Source organism: Heteronotia binoei, chromosome 2, assembly GCF_032191835.1.
Source record: "Heteronotia binoei isolate CCM8104 ecotype False Entrance Well chromosome 2, APGP_CSIRO_Hbin_v1, whole genome shotgun sequence".
NCBI lineage: Eukaryota > Metazoa > Chordata > Lepidosauria > Squamata > Gekkonidae > Heteronotia > Heteronotia binoei.
In genome coordinates, this window is record NC_083224.1 from 108,889,659 (window position 1) to 108,908,184 (window position 18,526).

Consider the following 18,526-nt stretch of genomic DNA (forward strand, 5'->3'; position numbering starts at 1 on the left):
CTCAAGGATGCTACCTGGCTCTTACACTTTCTCACTTATATGCATTTTCTTTTTTAAAAAAAATATTACCTGTTCTGGCCCTGCTGTGTTTTTACACTGAAACACTTTAGTTTTCTTGTCTATATTATGCATTCTCAGGTTGTCTTGGATTTGAGTAGGTGGCAGTGTCTGAAGGCAAACAAAACCCCTTCACAAGAGATGAGTTGTTCACCTGACCATTGCTGAGGCAACTGAGTGAACACTTCCTGACTCCCTTTTTTCCATACTGCTCTAGTAGTTTCATTGTCTCTTAGCACAGTAAGACAGATATGTCAGTTCTGTGACTGCAGCAATGCAGCCACATTCAAGGTTTTGAGCATCACTTTACTCACATGTAGATAGATTCAGGTGGGTAGCTGTGTTGGTCTGAAGCAACAGAACAAAGTTTGAGTCCAGTGGTACCTTAAAAGCCAATGCAGTTTTATTCTGGGTATAAGCTTTCCTGTGCAAACATATTTCTTCAGATACATTGTATACATTCAGATACATTGTACCTTAATACGTGTTAATGCACACAAAATCTTAAAACCAGAATAAAAGGTGCCACTGGACTCAGACTTTACTCACAGGAGGAATTAATGCAGTGGTCCTAATAGCTGATGCAGTCTTTGACATCTCCTTTTTTCAGAACTGGAAATGTTTTGCTGCTTTTAAAGCTTTATTGTAATGTTTTAATATATTAACAATTCATGGTCAGTACCACAATCAGATCCTGTTCATGAGAATAGGAGAGAGAATATATTCTGTCTCTGATTATGTGAACTATTTATTATCTTTATTGGCTATCCAGTGATGTCCACGTATACAACTGTCAGTTTGGTTGCCTGAAATGTGTTCACAATGAACAAATTGTTATCTTCACAGAATTCTATTAATCACATTCCTGTTTCATTTCATGCTTCTAGACCAAATCTTTTAACAATATTTGATTCTACCGTTTCCTGCTTTTTGTATTCCAGACACCTGTGGTTATCAGCACATCTTGTTTAGGTGTGTGATCCATTTCCTCCGGGAAACTTGCATAAAAGCTTTCAGTTTCTTCCTCTTCAGAAGTAGTTAGAGCATAAATTTGATTTTAAAGTTTTATTAGTTTTCAGAGTAAGGGTAAAACAGATGCATGGGAATTGGAAAGTAAAAGTAAAAAGAACAGTTCAGAAATACACTTATAGTACGGTATGCATGAACTTAAATCTTCTTTAAGAAAGTGATAATAACAATTTTTGCTCATTTTATGCTTATTTCATAATCTATTAAAGAAAAAAAATCTTATATTTATTTATTTTATTTATTTATTCTATGACTTATATTCCGCCCTTCCCATAAAATGGCTCAGGGCGGCTCACAGCAAACAATAAAACAGAGTTTAAAATATTATTACATATATAAACATTTAAAAAATCAGAGCATTTAAAAATCTAAGCCTTAAAATCTTAACATCACATCTATACAGTATGATTCACAGAAGTCTAATAAGCTACATTTATTTCCCAGTCAGGCGTAGGCTAGCCGGAAGAGGGTTGTCTTACAGGCCCTGCGGAACTGAGCAAGGTCCCGCAGGGCCCTCACCTCTTCCGGCAGCTGGTTCCACCATGTAGGGGCCATTGTGGAAAAGGCCCTGTCTCTAGTTGTCTTAAGACGTACTTCCTTAGGCCCGGGGATGGTGAGAAGGTTTTGAGTCCCAGACCTCAGTACTCTCTGGGGAACATGTGGGGAGAGACGGTCCTTCAGGTAGGCAGGTCCCAGGCCATATAGGGCTTTAAAGGTAATGACCAGCACCTTGTACCGGATTCGGTATGTTATTGGGAGCCAGTGCAGAGCCCGAAGGCCCGGCCGAATGTGCCCCCATCTTGGGAGGCCCAATAACAGCCGGGCCGCGGCATTCTGCACCAGCTGCAATTTCCGGGTCCGGCACAGGGGCAGCCCCATGTAGAGGGCATTGCAGTAGTCCAACCTCGGGGTGACCGTAGCGTGGATCACTGTTGCTAGGTCGTCGCGGTCCAGGAAGGGAGCCAACTGCCTTGCCCGTCTAAGATGAAAAAACGCGGACTTGGCAGTGGTTGCTATCTGAGCCTCCATCTTTAGGGAAGGCTCCAATAGCACCCCCAGGCTCTTGACCCTATCCGCCGCCGTCAGCGGCGCACCGTCAAAAGCTGGCAAGGGGATTCCCCCCCCGGTCCCCGATGACCCAAACAAAGGACCTCTGTCTTCGCAGGATTCAATCTCAGTCCACTCAGTCTGAGCCATTCAGCCACGGCCTGTAGTGCCCAATCCAGATTTTCTGGGGCGCAGACCGGTCGGCCGTCCATGAGTAGATAGAGCTGGGTGTCATCAGCATACTGGTGACACCCCAGCCCATACCTTCGGGCAATCTGGGCAAGGGGTCGCATATAGATGTTGAATAACATCGGGGAGAGAACCGCTCCCTGGGGCACTCCACAATTAAGTGTGCGCCTCCGGGATAGTTCCCCCCCAATCGAGACCCTTTGTCCCCGACCTTCAAGGAAAGAGGAAAGCCACTGCAAGGCCAGCCCCTGAATCCCCGCGTCGGCGAGGCGGCAGGTCAGTAACCGATGGTCGACCGTATCGAACACCGCCGATAGGTCCAACAGCATCAGCACTGCCGAGCCACCCTGATCCAGATGCCGTTGAAGATCATCTACCAGGGCAACCAACACCATCTCCGTCCCAGGGCCCGGGCGAAAGCCGGACTGAAGTGGGCCAAGATTGGGAGCGTCATCCAGGAAAGTCTGTAACTGCCTCGCCACTGCCCTCTCAATAAATTTGCTCAGAAAGGGCAAATTTGAGACTGGCCTATAGTGTGCCAAAATATGATTGTAAATCAGATCTAAAACTGTCTTTCCAAATGCAGAGTATTACTTCTCTATATACAGTAGATATATTTGTGTCAGAACTTGTAACTGTTATGTATGCTGAGCTTGGTGATATTAGCCTAACCGACTCCATATTGTAACTGCCTACTAATCCCTTGTCCTTGCAGTCAGGCCTACTAACCAAATGCTTTGCATTTCAAACAAACTGTAACCACTGAAGGGTGACTGATAGCCTCTAGAAAACATCTGCAGGTGCCCTTTGAAGCTAGCCTGCCAGAGTATCACAGCAGGGCTCCTTCCTCCGCCTTGGAGATAAGGGACCCTGGGAACAGACAACTGTCTCCTAGAGTGTGAGAAATGGTTTTATTGTTTCTGCTACAACTGCATAAAGAATGTATCGATAGCTGGACCCGTTATCAGAGTCAACTTGTGCTTTCCCTGAACACAGTTCTCAATAAACGTCTTATACTTTTGAAACAAAGTAATGAGTTTCATTTGAAGTTCTTCAAGTTCTGACAATTTGGAGATATAATAAAAATACGAGTTTACACCACAAAGTCTTACATGTCTAGCCAGACATATAACTTCTCCCAACATTTCCTTGCATCCTCCTTCGGCTTCCCCACCAACAGCTGAGATAGGTGGTCTGCTTCCGCCACCTCCAGAATTTTGCTCATCAGATCAGATTTGGAGGGAATTTCTTGAAGTTTCCATTTCAGGGCCTGGAGAATTCTAGCTGCTGTGTTGAAATGAACAATGAAATGTATCATCTCCTTTGTATATGTGCTCAGCAAAAAAATCAATTAAAAAGTTCTGGTTTGAAATGAACCTGTGTCTTCAAAATTTTTTGTAATAGTTCATGGGCCATCTTCCAAAAGTCTTTTACCACATCACACATCCAACACATATGGAAAAACAACCCCACCTGCTTTTCACATTCCCAACACTTATTAGACATATTAGGATACATCTTTGCAAGTTTCTGAGGGGTTACATACCACGTATAGAACATTTTGTACACATTTTCTTTATAGGCTACTGATCTAGTCATTTTAATGTTAGTTTTCCATAGCACTTCCATAGCACATCTAGCATAATACTACGGCCCAGATTCTTAGCCCACTGAACCATATAGTCCTTCACAATCTCATCTTGCATTCTCATTTGTAGTAAGTAGGAATATATCTTTGAAATTAGTTTCTCTTGAGAACCCAAAAATATTTTATCAAATGCATAGTATTCTTTATTAAAACCCATTATTTTATCTTTGGCATATCTAGATTCCGTTTGCAGTCTCATCCACCAACTCATTTTAATACCAATATCTTCTAGTTCTTCTTTTGATTTCAAACAATTATCTTCTTTCATCAGATCTTCATATTTATATAACTGGTTGGATTTTATAAGATTTGGTGGAGTAAACGCTTCAACTGGAGAGACCCATTTCGGAATTTTCTGATAAATTTTGGGCTTTAGCCATGATCAAACTTGGTATAAGGATTTCCTAAACCAGTGATTTTTAAAATATGAGTGACCTTCTAATCTTTGATACCAAAGGTAAGCATGCCAACCCATAGTAAGATCATGTCCCTCTAACAATAATTGTCTTCTGTCACTTAGAAGTGCCCACTCTCTTATCCAGGATAGCACTGAAGCTTTGTAATATAGTTGCCTGTCTGGCAAAGCCAAACCTGCTCTTGTTTTAGCATTTTGGAATGTTTTTTATTTGATTCTTGTTTTTTTCTTTTTACATATGAATCCCGAAATCAATTTATTCACCTCTTGAAAGAAGGCATTAGTCAGAAACACCGGTATAGTCTGGAATAAAAATAACAATCTTGGTAGAATATTCATTTTTATGGAAACTATTCTTCCCATCAATGATATATTCAAATCTTGCCATTTTTTCAAGTCTTTTTTAATCTCTATAAGTAGTTTGTCATAATTGTCCATCTTTAAATTACTACTTTTATTCGAGATTTAGATACCCAAATATTTCACTTTTTTCTCATGCAAAAAAGCTGATTTTTTGCTGAAAGTGCTGGATTGCTTCTGTTGTCATATTTTTGGCCAAAAATTTTGTTTTGTTATAATTTATCTTCAGACCTGCCCAGACATCAAATTGTTCAATTTTATCCATCAAATGGCTGATTGACTCCATTGGTTGTTCCAATATAAAAAACAGATCATCCGCAAATGCCCTCAATTTAAATTGTTCGCCTTTGATCGAGGCCCGCTTAATATCCGGATCTTCTCTAATATGATTATTCAATATCTCCAAGGTCAAAATAAAAAGTAGCGGTGATAAAGGACAGCCTTGTCGAGTTCCTTTCTGTATAGGGATTGCTTCTGATAATTCGCCATTAATTCTCACCTTGAACAGATTGATTGTACCACCTTAAAAAGTCCTCACCACATTCCATTTGCTTCAGTTGTATCATAAATTGCCAACGAACGTTATCAAAGACCTTCTCTGCATCCAAGGTTATTAGTACGGCCTGCTTCTCTGGATGTATTTCATAATATTCAATTGTTACATATTGTTCTCACATTATCTTTCAGATATCTTCTGGGAAGAAATCCTACCTGGTCTTGGTGTATAACCATTGATAATACCCTTTTCAAACATTGAGCAAGAATTGAATCAAAAATGTTGTAATCCATGGCCAGTAAGACAGAAGAGAAGAGAATATCAAGCGTTGACTAAGTTCTTAAGAGAAACTGGGCAACGGGGTTGTTGCTCGACCCTCTCTGTTATCTCTTCGTTTAGGTGCCTCCTTAAATGCCATTATATTGTAAACTCCTTCTATTGTAGTACCACCTTAAGTCACCTGAGGGTGGCATAGCACCAATTTAAACTCCCAAGTTTGTTATGGAACACAAAGTTCCTTTTTCTGTCAACTATCCCAGTATCTGGCAGAAACTATCAATATTTCGACAAAATAATAATTTGTTTAGAAAATGTTGCTAATCTCTTAATTCAACAAGTTAGAGAAACTGGAAAGTCAAAATAACAACTGAAGAACACTTTCAAGAATACAATGTTACCATAACACTCTCAAATGTCCAATAGCTCAGTAAGCAACCAAGTCTAGAAAACAACACAAGTATCTTAGTTTATGCCCTGTGAATAGATTTGATGATTCAGCCAATCCTAATTTTCCAATAGTTCAGGTCAGTGTCTAATGTGAGAGGGTTACAGTCAATAATCCAAGAGATCCAAAGGACCCACATGAATTAAAGAGCTTCTCCAAAACCATACGCCCGCTATAAATTGTAGATCTCCCCTCCTTCAAGAAGCATATAAAGAGCCAAAAACAAACCAACAGGAGATCTTATATCCAACCAGCCCAAAAGGCAAAACAAGGACCAAATAACATGGAACAAAAAAGAAAAAGGTAAATAAAAATAAAATGCCAAAAAAGCCTTAAAATCCACAGGAACATTTTAAAAAAATGCAAAATTATAATCCAACAAACATGGAAAACCCACAAGTGAAGAAGAAAAAAAAAGTAATACAAAAAAGACCCATATATTCCACAACAAAATGTTATCCACTACAATATACCCAACAAAAAAACCCCCACAAAATTAAAAGTTGCCCCAAGCAACTTCTTGTAATCCAATGAAGATGACGTTCTTCCTGACTTTTTAAAACCAGCAGCTATTCAACAGAATTCAACACTCTTATCATCCTCCCCTTCTCCATTTTGGACATTTTAGACCAACAAAGTTTTATTTATAATATAAATTTTACATCCTTCTGGAATCAATTCCCAATCTTTCTGACTCTGTGTCCAGAGTTGTCAAAGGAAAAGGATACAGCTCAGCTCCCGGTGCGCTCACTGTACAAATCCACTCCACTGCAACTCAGAGAATGAAGTTTTTTTTTGGGGGGGGGGGGGGACTCAGTTACCATACCAAACCTTTAATGGCATAATAGAATCAGATAAAAATACACAGAATATAACAATTTAAACATTGGAGATAAAATCAAAATAAAACCGAGCTTACAGATGCATTCAAACATGGTCAGAATTAAATTTAAGGATGTCAGCCAGAAATTTTGCCACAGCCTCACTAACCATCCCCTCAGTATCACTCAATAAATAATAACAGGGTGGCAGAATAGACAAATCTGGAGAAAAAGAAAGCTTGCCAAATAAATCTTTACGGAGGTTATGGTATAAAGAACAATCAAGCAATATATGCTGGATTGAGTCAGGGGTATTTGCTCCACAGGAGCAAAGTCTGTCGGCTAAAGGGACTCGCTGATATCTCCCTTGAAAAACTTTGGAGGGAAACTCGTTTAGTCTAGCCAACATAAATGCCCTGCGATGACTTGGAGTGGTTAGGTCTGATAGATAATTGGGCATTTTGCCACAAAAAGCATAAAGACCTAATGAAGCTGGAGAGCAAATATAAGGGTCAGTTGGCCGTAATTTCGTTTCCTCCGATTCCCATAGTCTCAGTTTAATACATCTGAAGATATATGACTCATCAGCGGTAGAAAAATCATCTACCTCTAACCCCAATTGATTGAGTTTAGACAGAAGCACTGCTGTCCAGGATGAAATATATGGGTCTCTTTTCATACAATCAAGAAGGCTGTTGGGATCTGTTCAAAAATGAATTTTGAGCCAGAATTTAAACACTGCAATCCAGGCTTTTGTCTCCACCAAAGACTGACCCACTTCAGAGCAGAGAGCAAAGTAGGACACACATTTTGGCAAACCAAGAATTTGTCTAAAGAATGAGGCTTGAATTATCTATAGTGGGCAAACTGTATGCAAAACATTTAGAACTCCGATTAACCGACTGGATGTGCCTAGGCAACATCATAGGTCCTGAACAGATTGGTTTCTCCAAAGGCAAATCTGCTATGGATCACTGCTGCACTCTGGCCTTCCTTGCTGAAAAATATATGCATACCGGGTCAAAAAAATTATACGCTGCCTTCATCGATTTGAAGGGTGCTTTTGATTCAATAGATAGAGCCCAACTATGGATCAAGCTAGGTCACCTGGGAATGGACCCTCGTCTGCTGTTTCTCTTGAGGAAACTTCATTCTAATACCTTTTGCCAAGTGAAATTTTCTTCTAGCGGTGACTTGACTAGTAAAATCCCAGTGTTAAAGGGGGTTAAACAAGGTTGCGTGCTGGCCCCGCATCTTTTTAATCTATTTTTAACTGACCTGGCACAATTTTTGAACCCTGTCAACGGTCATCCGCCTAAACTTGCAGGCCGAGCGGTCCCCTTATTACTTTATGCCGATGACACTACCATCCTCTCTTGTACAAGAGTGGGCCTGCAAAGGTATTTGAATGCCTTTTATGACTACTGTAATTGTAATTCACTTACTATCAATTACACCAAATCTAAAGTAGTTGTCTTTTCAAACTGCTGGCGCCCACAGAGATGGTTTATTGGCAATTCAACAATCGAGCAAACAAAAAATCTTAAATACTTGGGGATCACTTTTAACCACAAGTTAAGCTGGGTTTCACATCGTAACAACACCGTCAACTTGGCTAAATGTTCAGCTGCTCAAATTAAACAGTTTTTCTTTGCAAGGGGCAACCAATTAGTTCCAGCAGCTATTAAAGTGTTCAAAGCCAAAACGCTTGCCCAAATCCTCTATGGTATCCCTATTTGGATCTCAGCTTTTACCAGGAAAGTGGAACTCAGTTAGTTTTGTACATATAAAGTTCCTCCTTGAATAAAGATGGTGTAAGCTCTTTGAATTTTAATCTGGAGCAAGATCATACATTGATACAGAAATCTAGCAGAGTCTTTTAGAAGCCACCCCCTCCTTCCCCCTTTGCACTTGCCTTTGCCACCGCTCTGCTTTCTCTAAACTCTATATAAGTAAATCAAAAAGATTTACAATCTAGCAGAACAGTTTCGATCATTCACTTCAGCTCATGCAGAATCCAGCATTGAAGGAGCAGGAAAAAATGAAGAAGAGGAAGGATAGAGAAGAAAAGAAAAGTCTGGTATTCAACCTTTCAGCCATCAAGATGGCGATCGAGACAGCGAGGTATGCTGCGAACCTGCACAGACCTCCCCGCGGTCTGTGACTCGAGCCCCCAGTCCCCGGGGGCCCCTCCACTGCCCAATTAAAGATTAAAGAGCGGTCTGCGGGAGCAGACCCTGGTCACTCTTTAGCTTGGGCCGCCGAAACCGGAAGTCCCAGAGCATAAATTTGAATGATGGTTATGTTGATAGACTTTCCGTGAAATCTGATATTATTTGGTCAGACTCTGCATTATAGCCACTGATTGCCTACGCTACATCTCACCTCACTATCAGAGCAACTGCATATCTTCTGTTTGTCATTTCCAGAGAAAAACACTTAGTGATTTTCTGCCTGAAAATGTCCTAATTCAATCCATTTAGTTCACTCACTCCTGGGATTTCAATGTTTAAACATTCAATTTCTCATTTTACAATTTTGAGTTTACTTTGATTCATACTTCTCATATTCCATGTTCCTTTATATGCGTTGAACATTTATAGACTTTTCTTTTGCATACATTCATGTCAACAACTGAACATCCTTTTGGCTTTGGTCCAGTTGCATAATAAAGAATAATGTTATTTGTACTTAGAATCATAGAGTTGGAAGGGACCTCAGGGTCATCTAGTCCACACCCCTGCACAATGTAGGAACCTCACAAATACCTCCTCCCCATAAATACATCCCTGCCATTTCATGTTTTCCCAGACTGAGAGCATTTTATATTTTTAGTTTTCTGCTGTGTGGTCCTTATGCTTTTTCTTAATGTTTTATTCTTACAATTGCATTGCAAAATCGCACTATTCTCCTACCTTTCCTAAACAAAATCTTTCAAGAGTTTTAGGCTTGTTTGTACATCATTTCCGGTCTCCCAGCTCCACCCCCAAAGTCTCCTGTCTCCACCCCCAAATTTTAATGGGCCATGAAGGAGAAGTGTAAAAATAACTGGGCCATGGGGGGGGGGGGAGTTTGGGAAACCCTGATCTATGTTATATGTGGGCTGACTTCACAGGTGTATCAAATTAGTCTCCACCTGGGACTACTTAAGTGCCTATTAGCTTTGACACACTGCTGGTGCAAATCCTGAAATACTTATAACATATATAGAAATTGAGTACACAAACACTTAGGTGTCTCTCAGTTTCTTGACAGTCATCCCACCCAAGTTTCACTAATGCTTATTAGGTCCTCAGTTTTCCCCAGTAGCTGACTGAGTGCCCGCCAAACTGGGGTCCTGTCTTCCAGGATTATATCTTTTATTTTTTACTATGAATAAGGCCCATTGTGACAATAAATACAATGGGCTCAAGAAGAGGCTCTGGGTGAGTGCCCCACCCTTGGTTACTCAGCATTAATTTATTGTGGCGTCATAGCATGACAATAATCACCCAGATTCTAAAGCTCAGCATTCCTTTCATCTGCAGTGCATTGCTGTCTCCTTTTCCTTTCAACACCCCTGCTCTATAGTATACCATAGCACAACCAGCTTGCAGCTTTTAGCATCAGCATGTGCTTGTGGTGTGATCTGTCTTTTTTGACCTGGCATTATTGTGCTATGGTATACCATAGATCAAGGATGTCATTTGCTACAAGGGCTGGATCTGACATAAATGAGACTTTGTGAGGCCAGACCATGCATGTTAAAATGTAACTTGCAATACTTTGTTTAAAATAGAAAGGTGGGGGAATAGTGGGATTTGGCAATGCAATTTTAAAAATAAAACATCAAGAAAGAGCACAAGAAGAAAACTGCAGATTTATACCTCGCCCTTCTCTCTGAATCAGAGACTCAGAGCAGCTTACAATCTCTTATATCTTCTCCCCCCACAACAGACATCTTGTGAGGTGCGTGGGGCTGAGAGGGCTCTCACAGCAGCTGCCCTTTCAAGGACAACTCCTGCAAAAGCTATGGCTAACCCAAGGCCATTCCAGCAGCTGCAAGTGGAGGAGTGGGGAATCAAATCCAGTCCTCCCAGATAAGAGTCCGCACAGTTAACAACTACACCAAACTGGCTCTCACAGCAAAAATTGAAAACGTAAAATGCTCTGAGCCTAGGAAAACATGAAAATGGCTGGGCACTGCAAGCTTCTCACCCCTACCCTCCTGGGTCTACTCAGGTTGGCAGTGGCTCTCCACTGTAATCATAGAGTTGGAAGGCACCTCCAGGATCATCTAGTCCAACGCCCTGCACAATCCAAGAAACTCACAAACACCTCCCCCTAAATTCACAGGATCTTCAGTGCTTTCAGATGTCCATCTAGCCTCTGTTTAAAAACCTTCAAGGAAGGAGAGCCCACCACATCCCGAGAAAACCTGTTCCACTGAGGAATTGCTCTGTCAGGAAGTTCTTCCTAATGTTGAGCCGGAAACTCTTGATTTAATTTCAACCCATTGGTTCTGGTCCCACCTTCTGGGGCTGCAGAAAATAATTCCACACCATCCTTTATATGACAGTCCTTCAAGTACTTGAAGATGGTGATCATATCACCTCTCAGCTGCCTCCTTTCCAGGCTAAACATCGCCAGCTCCTTCAACCTTTCCTCATAGGACTTGATCTCCATACCCCTCACCATCTTTGCCACCCTCCTCTGGACCTGTTCCAGCTTTCCTTTTTAAAATGTGGTGTCCAAAACTGAACACAATACTCCAGGTGAGGTCTTACCAGAGCAGAGTAAACTGATACCATCATATTACATGATCTGGAAACTATACTTCTGTTGATACAGCCCAAAATTGCATTTGCCTTTTTAGCCACCACATCACACTGTTGACTCATGTTCAGTGTATGATCCACTAAGACCCCTAGATCCTTTTCACACATACTATTGCTAAGACAAGTCTCCCCCATCCTATAACCAAGCATTGGATTTTTTCTACCGAATTGCAGAACTTTACATTTATCCCTGTTAAAATTCATTTTATTGGTTTTAGGGGTGTGCAAAAATAAAATAAAATTCGGAATTAATTGGATTCGGAAATATACAGAGCCAAAATATTTTGAATATTGCATATTTCCGAATACCGGTACTTGGAATAGCCGTATATGCGGGAGATATACGGCTATTTCCAAATATATGGCCCAATTATACCTTATGAGCCATTGAAATCAATGGCAAAGTAGGGTATATTGTAAGCCACTTGGAGGGAAGGAGGTTTGAGAGAGAGAGTCCCCAGATTTGCAGGGGGCCTGCCGGGGAATCCCCTACGAATCCCCCATAATCAGAGGCTACTGGGGGGCAGGGGGTGTGAGGGAGAGCTCCCAAATTTGCAGGGGACCTTCAGGGGACCCTCCGCTACAGGTCCCCCCAAGTCCCAAAAAGATTGGGCCAGGGGTTCCCATTCCAGGGGCACCCAAAGAGGGTACCCCTATCCCACCATTATACCCTATGAGCCATAGGAATCAATGGCAACATAGGTCATAATCAGAGGCTACTGGGGGGCAGGGGGTTTGAGGGAGAGCCCCGAAAACTGCATGGAACCCTCAGATTCAAAAAATAGCTCTATAAAAACATGAAAGTGACCCACCTCACACAGCCCACACACCAATCCCCTCACACCAACCAGAGGTAATTAAAAAACCCAAAACATGACAGAAAGAAAGTTAACTTTTAACCCCCCTTCCCCCTAAAAAAAACCAGAACCAGGAAAAGGGACAACAGGACAGGATGCAAAACCAACAGCAACAGATCCAAACAAATTCCTCCAGGAAATGACCTTATTAACCCACACCACGTGGCATAGCCAGGCCAATCAGCGTCTACGACCACCCCACTGTGACGTAGCAACTGTGCATATTAATTGAGCAGGCTGGAAATCACATGTGTAGCCCCCTCCCCTGTCCCCTTCTCCAGCACCACCCACTGCAGCATCATTGAACTTCCTCCTGTGGCACCCCATCCCGGAAAATGGGTGCTGCAACTGAGAAGGCCTGAGTAGGCCCATGTGATTTCTCTAACAACATGCCCAGTCACCCCTGGCTAATAGGAAATAGGCTGGGGCCCCACCCCCACCTGGTTATTTTAGGAAAGAAACCATTTGTGCTTTAACACAGGCTCTTGCTGAGAACATGGAAACTCCTGCCAGACCCTTGATACTTTCCAGCCCGCCGCCATTGGTGAGACAAAATTTTAAAAAGGAGATATGTGAGCAGTGCTGAGGATGAAGAATTTGTTCCCACAAAGCTCCATTTCCCAGGGCCTGTTTTTGACAAAGAGACACGCATTAGTATGGACAGCGAGGAGACAACAGCTGACATGCTAGCTAAAAATGGTGTTTCTCAAATTTTGCAAGGCCTCCTGGAAGTTTTCCCAGAAACTCAGGAACTTATTCCCTACAGCACCCAGGTTTTCCAAGAGATTCCTGATTCCCAAGAGCTGATTCCAAGCGAGAACTCTATGGCACAGGTAATTTGGGAAAGAGGGGAAGGGGGTGGAGGGGGAGTAGAAAAGGTTATTGGAAACAGACTTTGCATAGTGGTTTTAACTGAAAAAAATCTGCTTTTAATTTTTTAGTATTCTGCCTGTATTGAGCCACAAATTCCAGATTTAAAATTGGCTGAAGCTACAGAGGAGAATATTCCTTCAGAGGCGAAGATCTCCACACAGGTATAGACCTCAGTTGTTGAGTGTTGTGTGGTGGGTGTGTGGGCTTGACAAGGCTTGTAAAACTAAAATAAATGTTTTTTTAACAGGAACAGCCAAAAATTCCATATGGCATGACGCCCTGGGAACAAGTTATTGCCATGAGAAAGCTTTTAAACATGAAGTTTTTGAAAATTCTGCCTGTATACCACCCCGAAAATGGAAATCAGCAATGTCAGCATTAGTACGTGCTGCGGTCTATTCTACAACAATTCACTGTATCAATGAATTTTTATATGATTCTTGTGAAGGATGCCAGCTTCAATCACCCGGACAGAAATCTCACGCATGTGTTTCTTGGTCTGAACAAATAGTAGACCGCAAGGAGAAGTTTGTAATTGATGAAATGTCAATACATTCAATAATGCAAGTTGTGACCTCGGTTGCCTATTTATTGAAATGACTGCTCTTCACGCAAGAGAATATGGACCAAATATTTGATTTATTAAATAAAGTTGGAGACACTCAAAATCATGCAAAACTCTTGAAAGAATTTTGAAAAGATCTGACAGTGCAATGGTTAAATATGTTCAAGGGTATATCAAAGATTTCCATTTTCGTTCATTTTTTCTGCACCTGAAAAAAATGGCGTTTCTGTGATGTAAATAAAAGAGAGATTGCAGCTGCTTTTTACTGTCTGTTTTTGAAATAAACCTTGTAAATAGACTGCAACTCCTATTTTCACTGTGTGTAAATGAAAAAAAGCCTGTAAATAAAAAGGAACCGTTTTAAAGAAATCAGAGTTGTTATTACATGCCCAGGCATGCCCCCATGAAGTGAAGGGCTGGTGGTTGCAAGGTAGAGAGGGGGGGGGGGCTGAACTCTGATTAAACCTAGCAGGATTTTAATTTTTTTAGGATGGTTAGCCCCCATATTTACTGGCTGCTAGTTTTTAAAAAAAGTTTGTGAAGAGGTGTTGCAATGCAAGGATATTTAGCTACCCTTTATAAACACAGGGATCTGCCAGACATCTGCAAAACCAAAATATATTGTAAATCATGCCAATCCTATGCTCCAAAGAAACACACATGCCATGTTCGCTGGTGTAAGCAATGCAAAGAGCCTGTTGGGGATATAAATAGCCACTGCTGTTTCATACCTCCTCTTAAAAAGGTTGAAATTGACAACAATTATATTTTTTTTACAATTTCAAATGTATGCAAGAGACTGGAATACATTTTCCAAATGATATCTATGCAATGGGGCTAGAGGAAAGTGATACCTGGGAATTCAAAGGAGAGGGCTGTGTGTCAAGTTAAAAAATTCACCAACAAGAAATTCAAGAATTATAACTTCCTAGCACATAGGGGTATGATAATTACTTTATCATTTATCATTAGGCAATTATTAATAGAAAAGATGGACGTCGAACTGCTTACGCAAGGGGGGAAGCTCATGTGCGTCACAACCAACAATAAAAATTTATTAAAATATATTAGAAGTAGGAAACCAGCCAGGGAGGCAGTGGGGCCCTTGTATGACCATGGGATAAAAGGATTACTGAAGGAGGATAGGGAAATGGCTGAGAAGCTGAATGAATTTTTTGCCTCCGTCTTTACTGTGGAAGATGAGAACTTTTTGCCCATCCCAGAACCACTAATTTTGGAAGGGGTGTTGAAAGACCTGAGTCAGATTGAGGTGACAAAAGAGGAGGTCCTACAACTGATAGACAACTTAAAAACTAATAAGTCTCCGGGTCCAGATGGCATACATCCGAGAGTTCTGAAAGAACTCAAAGTTGAACTTGTGGATCTTCTAACAAAAATCTGTAATCTTTCATTGAAATCTGCCTCTGTTCCTGAGGACTGGAAGGTAGCAAAAGTCACCCCCATCTTTAAAAAGGGTTCCAGAGGAGATCCGGGAAATTACAGGCCAGTCAGTCTGACTTCAATACCGGGAAAGTTGGTAGAAACCGTTATCAAGAACAGAATGAGTAGGCACATTGATGAACACGGGTTATTGAGGAAGTCTCAGCATGGGTTCTGTAAGGGAAGATCTTGCCTCACTAACCTGTTACATTTCTTTGAGGGGGTGAACAAACATGTGGACAAAGGAGACCCGATAGATGTTGTTTACCTTGACTTCCAGAAAGCTTTTGATAAAGTTCCTCATCAAAGGCTCCTTAGAAAGCTTGAGAGTCATGGAGTAAAAGGACAGGTCTTCTTGTGGATCAAAAACTGGCTGAGTAATAGGAAGCAGAGAGTGAGTATAAATGGGCAGTCTTCACAGTGGAGGACAGTAAGCAGTGGGGTGCCGCAGGGCTCGGTACTGGGTCCCATGCTCTTTAACTTGTTCATAAATGATTTAGAGTTGGGAGAGAGCAGTGAAGTGGCGAAGTTTGCGGAAAACACTAAATTGTTCAGGGTGGTGAGAACCATAGAGGATTGTGAGGAACTCCAAAGGGATCTGTTGAGGCTGGGTGAGTGGGTGTCAACGTGGCAGATGCGGTCAAAGTAATGCACATTGGGGCCAAGAATCCCAGCTACAAATACAAGTTGATGGGGTGTGAACTGGCAGAGACTGACCAAGAGAGTGATCTTGGGGTCGTGGTAGATAACTCACTGAAAATGTCAAGACAGTGTGCGTTTGCAATAAAAAAGGCGAACGCCATGCTGGGAATTATTAGGAAGGGAATTGAAAACAAATCAGCCAGTATCATAATGCCCCTGTATAAATCGATGGTGCAGTCTCATTTGGAGTACTGTGTGCAGTTCTGGTCGCCGCACCTCAAAAAGGATATTATAGCATTGGAGAAAGTCCAGAAAAGGGCAACTAGAATGATTAAAGGGCTGGAACACTTTCCCTATGAAGAAAGGTTGAAACGCTTGGGACTCTTTAGCTTGGAGAAACGTCGACTGCGGGGTGACATGATAGAGGTTTACAAGATAATGTATGGTATGGAGAAAGTAGAGAAAGAAGTACTTTTCTCCCTTTCTCACAATACAAGAACTCGTGAGCATTCTATGAAATTGCTGAGCAGACAGGTTAAAACGGATAAAAGGAAGTAGGTCTTCACCCAAAGGGTGATTAACATGTGGAATGCACTGCCACAGGAGGTGGTGGCGGCCACAAGCATAGCCACCTTCAAGAGGGGTTTAGATAAAAATATGGAGCAGAGGTCCATCAGTGGCTATTAGCCACAGTGTGTGTGTATATATAAAATTTTTTGCCACTGTGTGACACAGAGTGTTGGACTGGATGGGCCATTGGCCTGATCCAACATGGCTTCTCTTATGTTCTTATGGTTAAGAAGCTAGGCATCAGATTTCTGGATAGCTTAAACTTCTTGCCAATGAAGCTGGCCAAATTGCCTTAGGCCATGGGCTTCTCTGGATGTAAGGGGTTCTTCCACCATTACTTTGACACTGCTGCTAATTGGGAGTATGTTGGGGCGATGCCTAGGATGAAGGATTATGGTGTTGATAGCATGATGAAGGGTGAGAAAGTAGAGTTCCTTTCCTGGTACATGGAGAACAAAGGCAATGAATTTAACCTACAAAAAATATCTGGCCTATTATTAATAGGATGTTGAAATCCTGAGAAAGGCCTGTCTCTAGTACAGGGAGGAAATTATATCCATATCAGGAATTGACCCCTTTAACCACATCACTCTTGCTGGGGTGTGCATGGCAATGTATAGGCACATGTTTTTGAAACCTGATAGAATTGCCCTCCTGCCACATGACCATTACCACAGGCAAGAAAAGCGTTTACCCGCTAATAAAGTAAGTCTGATTATAATGGTTGATTTTATGGACTCTGCTTATCAAAACCCTGAAATTGAGAGAGCCATTACCAAATACATGCATCATCAGAATCTGAGCATTATATTTATTACTCAGAATATTTTCTTTCATGGAAAAGCACCAGAACCATAAGTTTAAATACAAAATACTTGGTTCTGTTTAAAAACCCCAGGGAGAAATTACAGATTTCCACTGTGGTCCGCCAAATGTACCTTGGGAAGTCCCAATTCTTTCTGGAAACCTTTGAGGATGCAACACAAAAACCTTATGCATATCTGGCAGTGGATTTAAATGCATGCACAGCAGATTTTTTCAGAGGTTAAGAACGGGGCTTTTCCCGCCCCAGTGGCCTGCTGCGTATATCTTAAAAACAAAACAAGCCCCCAGTGGGCACAAAAGGAAACAGGCGGTACACTAAACAGTCTGTCACCTCCGAATCCTCCAGCCATATAAAGAGGAATCTGCCCCTCCTAAAACTACTTATCAAGACTCCCCCACAACAAAAGAAAGCCATTCTATACTCAGCGTCAGTTGATCTGGTTGCAGCTATCTCAGAGATTGCACTCAATACTTTAAAAGGGAGCATTCCTCTTTCACCACAGGTATGCGTGTTGAGGAAAAGGCGATATTTCATTAAAAAACTGAGTAACAAGAGAGTACCACTGAAAAAGAAGAAACAGCTGGTGAAACAATCTGGCGGATTTATAGGGCCTCTATTAAGCTTTGCTATTCCTCTCTTAATTGGCCTTTTAACAAGCAGGTGATGGAATATGCAGAAAAAATGTACTTGGTTCCTAGCCATCAGCTGGAACAATTAAGGAACCCCACCCCCCCTTTAAGGAGGAGAACATCAGAGCCAATGCAATGCATTCCCTAGATACTGAAATGAAGGCTGTTCTCCAAAGGCAAGATTTTACAGAGTTTTAAAAAGTAAGCCTATTTGAAACTCTGCTGCAAAAATATTTAGCTCATGTGAAGCAGGGGGAAACTGAAAAATCTAAACTGAACCTGTTTCTGCCTCAGCCAGACAGCTTCTGGAGAAACCAATATGAGTTCTGATGTAGTGTTCCAAGAAATAATAAACAGCTTGCCTGACAGGTTTAAGAACCATGCAAAGATGCTGTTAAACAAAATGAAACAGAACAAAATTATTTCTCCTTGGGATGGCAATGGAACCTTTGTATATCGAGGTGAAAATATAAAGGGATCTCATCTTATGGATTTGGTGAAGGCCGTCACTCAAACACATG